We start from the raw sequence: 4,813 nt of genomic DNA, 5'->3' as shown, positions 1-4,813 counted from the left end.
TGTCCGTCGCGTGAAGTAGGGTGCGAGATAAAGATCGTTATTGTTACACACATCGGATTTTACCGTCGATTCGTAATCTCAATTTCCTTGTGACAAAAAAAAGTGAAGTTTGGACGTAACGCGATCCGGCGACAACCTCTCCGTCGCGACGTTCCTCAGCACTTTCGCGCGTGCTACCAAACTGACGATGCGTTTGGACGATGATGTAGACAATTTTGTCGCAATAATCAAAAATCAGAATCTAAACGAAAGCGAGAACGAAATAAATTGATAAATCGAATCTTGCGAGTGTATTATTGCAAACATTTGATTATATGTATGTACGTACACTCGGATTACATATGCCGCACATACTACGCTGAAACGGCATAATCTGACAGCAATTGCCGACTGTGTTTAACCTATATTTTGTAGAACCTGTGTGACCCGTGAGTTTCGTATAACGTGAAACACACATATTCGCGTTGCGCGCAACAATACGGAATTTAACTTGAGCAAATTTTCCATTCTCGCGATTTATTTTGCTTCTTTTCTCTTTTTTTTCTCGATAATCGACAAGAGAGAGAGAGAGAGAGACAATATCGGGCGTTATACTGTTACACGGGAAACCGACTCGAGTGGAATCTGGAAATACGTGGAAAAAGATAATTATGGGGGAAAGCCTAAAGTTAGTATCGAAGGCCAGGGATTTCCTGGAAGGACAGAAGTTTCCCCAATTGCTTATACCTCACCTAGTTCGTGTTTCTACTATCTCCCGGCTATATCGCCGGTCTCTGTATAAAATGAATCTGTATGCAACAAAGTTCTCTGAACAATTAACGGTAGTTTTTTTTTTTTTTTCCAATAACATACTTAGTTGTGTGTATATGTTATTGTGTCTGTCGTGTGTGTGTGTGCGTGCAGTATATAAAAAAATAAATTCGCAAACTGAAAAAAACAACAATGTTACTGTTAGCTGAACTTTATATTCCGGCAGAGTCTCTTCTTCCATTGCGTTCAATTAACGAAAGTAACTTGTTGCACACACGCGTGATATCGTGTGTGCAAGTCGTGATCGCTCACGACGGCTTGTAAGTGTGCGTGAGAACAACAACACGACCGTTTGCGTTTCGAGACGAGCGATCGATGAATGTTTCCAATGCGTGTGTCGAGAAGAAACTCTTTCGTGCTCCGCGCGGCGAAATCGTTAATTATACGTCCGCCCGATTGTCCTTGAATGACGAATCGCCATCACCGTTAATTGCAACGGAGGTCAAACGAAAAATCGCAGACGACGATGTCGACGGATAATAACGTGCGCCTCCAAATAAACCTCGTGACGCGAGTGCCGCTTATGCTGGGAATAGACTATGCGCGCATTCGCGATTTGTGATTCGCGATTCGTAGCGATGCGCTACGTAGCTACGTAGTAGTCACGCGAATACACGCAAAAAGTGTGTTTGTATAATCGCGAATCACGAATCGCGAATCGCGAATGCGCGCATAGTCTATTCCCAGCATTAGACGCTGACGAAACGAAACTGACATAGGAAAGACTGGGGCTGGTTGTGACACGGGCAAAAAGTTACAACCTTAAATTAGCGATGAAAAATAATTGCAACAACGATAATGTTAATGACGCATGTGACGCGTGACAGTTGTCGCGTTTGTCTCTTTTTAGCTTTGTAATGTAGCACTTATTTTTTATCACTAATCAAAGCTTGTAACTTTTTACCCGCGTGTCACAATCAGCCCCATCAGTCTCCCCTACTCGCGTAGATAGGTACACGATAGTGTCACGCTATAATTTTATCAGCTGTACACAGACACAGTCGCGAATAATTCAATTCCGCTGTATATTCCATGCTATTTTATAATGTAAATTTTAAACGCGCGAAGAAGCTCTTGTCTGTAATGTGTAAAAAGAACGTCGCAAGATCACTTCTGAACATCTAAACATATATGTACCGCTGAACTTTACGATCTTGTGCGTTTTGAGTATTTTTCAGCGAGAAAAAGAAGAATTATTATTCGAGAGTTTTTATCTATCTGACTATATACCCTGTAAATAACAATATGTCGAGAATTGTGAAAGAGTACCACGTACACCGAGATAACAATTGTTCTTCTCTGCGGCGAAGTTGTTGGAAGATATGAGATATAAGAGAGAGAGAAAAAAAAAAAATACCTTGCCTGCTCCAGTCAGCCAACGATTTTGTATAGATAAGGCAGATTATCTCTCTCTTGAGAGTTCCACGTCTGCAAGGTTTTCATTTTTTTTTTTTTACTTAGCGGTTTGTTTGGGTGCTGCCGTCAAAAAAACTGGATCTCCCAAAAACTTCGCCTTTAATTCGCCGTTTCATTGACTGTTTATCCGATCGCGGAGAAGGAATTCCCTTACGATGAGTAAATTGGACGATCAACTACGGTCACTAATCTTGATACTTGAGTGAAGTCTAATGGGAAGAAAACATACGAGAAGGCGATTTGCGAAACGGTTACAAATGCGCGCCGCAGAAACAGGTAAATTACGCGCGTTTTTGTGTAAAAAAAAAAAAAAAAAAATACGTATAACGATACGAATTTCGCGTTTGGCGGTATAGAATCATTCAAGTTTCCGACGAGCTTCTACTCTCTCGTTTGCCGATATACGTGAAGAAAAGAAAAGAAGTGGCACGCACATTGAGATCGCTCTTCGAGCGTAATTTCACGGCGAATTTTCCATTTCGCGCGCGACGCCGATGACGGCAACAAGGCCACGGTTAAAACCCTCATTATCGTCTCTCCCAATGTGACGTATAAAACGCGACCGATTCTCCCTTCTTTCGTTAGTGTGTTTTACGCGCATACAGACAAGAGAAAACGCGCATATATATATATATATATATATATATATCTGCGTCCCTGGAGAAGGAACCTCATGTCTCGCGTCTGCTTCCCTCCCGCGTGCCTCTCTTTTCTCCGAGCTAACGTCCGTCTCTGTCTTGCTCTTTTACAACTGCTCGCGAGAGAGCTTTCTTATATTCGTTTCGTCCCCGCTTCATGCTTCGGACTCCGCGCCCATCTTACCCACGGAGAGAATCGCGCGCCGATCTCTCCCTTCCCACACCGCCGCCCGTCGTCAAACGTCCCTCTTGTGCTTGCGCGTTCGATACACGGAATCTCGCCTCATGGTTCTCGGAAGCAGTAGACTGTCGCCAGTCACGCCAGACGGCGCACCGCTCGCACGCTCCTCTCTCTCCCTCGTTGCGTACTCGCCCACTGGCGCACGGATTATACACGGAGAGCGCCTCGCTCCGCGCCGCTCCTCTCCTTCACTCTCGCTTCCCTTTCCTCTGTCCTTCCCAATCCTCGTCCCTCGCCTCACCACGCCGCTACCACACTCCATAGACCGTCTCGCAGCGCGGCTGCGGAGCTAACCAGCTACACGGGACCCGCCAGTTACGCAACAATAACAACGCCGTGAGGAGGTGTAGCGGCGTGCGGCATCGCAACGCGACATCGTGGATTGTGTGTGATGCGCCGACCCGCTTCGCGTTCTAGGGAATCACTTGTTGACAACGACGTGTGTGAGAGAAATTCGCGTGTGGCGAAATAAGCGGATATAAAACTTGGAGAGAGAGAGAGAGAGAAGAAACGATCGTTGAAAAAAAAAACAAACAAAAACAAAACAAGAAAAATCACGAATTCGAACTCGAGTGAAATTTTAGGATCGAGTGTGTGTTGCGATCCGAAATCGAGAGAATAAGTGAGAAAGAGAGTTGGAAAAAGAGGCTGCGTGCGCGCGAAGTGCAGCGGTGGTGTGTGTTTTGCGGGAATCGAGCGCGATCGAGAGCGCAATTCGAAAAGTGAGAAGTGCGAAAAGGGAGGTGCGTGTGGAAACAGCGTGTGATTGTGAAAATTTGACGAACGTCACGCACGCGGGACGCACGAAGAGAGAAGGAACGAGTGGAATTTCGATTGATCGTGATCAGAAACGAGAAAGCGTGACTCCGACGCGCCTCTCAACGAGGGAAACCTGTGGAATTGACGTGCAGAGTGTTGGTTTGATTATTTAATGATAACGGTGAAAGAAAATTTTGTTGAAAAAAAAAAAAAAAAAAAGAGCGACCGAAGAAATCGGCAACTCGCGAGTGTCGCGTTTCAGCAAATACCGCGTATCGGAAAAAAACACACCGATCACAACGTAGAAAATTTATAACACAGATCCCGGTATCTACACTCGTCTCATCTACCGACTCGATGAATGGAACAGTAGCGAGGAGAGGAGTTACACGCGCGGCGAGTACGAGCGGCCACGAGAATAGCAAAGGAAGCCGCCAATCGATCGTAGATCATTCCGTGTAAGACCAATCAAAACGTCGAGGGAGGTATTCGGTGCCGCCTTTTCTTAATAAATCAAGAAATAAGAGAGAAACTTGCGATCGTCGATGTTCTTTGGCAAAGCACGAGACGCGAATCAGCGGTAGTACGCTCGCACTTAAAATATACAAAACTCGCTTGTAAACATATATACGTATATACACACATATACGATCTGCAGTAACGAGGTCGCGGCACATCGTGTCGTGCGATAGATCGGTCGGAGGAGCCCGCTACCGATCTCTCTCTCTTGGGACGCTCGAGAGAATCGCCTCTCTCCCTCCCCTCCCTTCCCGAAGCGCACAACGACGCGTTTAGGCGCCAATGACGTCACCGGACGAGTGAGATCGCGGTCGGGGGAATTCGCGGTCGGAGTTTCTCGCACGGTGTGCGTTTACGCGCCGACCCGACACGTCGTCGTCGTCGTCGCCGTCGCCGTCGCCGTCGTCGTCGTCGTAGCCGCCGCGATCGC

Source organism: Pseudomyrmex gracilis, unplaced genomic scaffold (genome assembly GCF_002006095.1).
Source record: "Pseudomyrmex gracilis isolate BER0280 unplaced genomic scaffold, ASM200609v1 scaffold_5, whole genome shotgun sequence".
Taxonomy (NCBI): domain Eukaryota; kingdom Metazoa; phylum Arthropoda; class Insecta; order Hymenoptera; family Formicidae; genus Pseudomyrmex; species Pseudomyrmex gracilis.
This window is presented reverse-complemented; position numbering follows the sequence as displayed.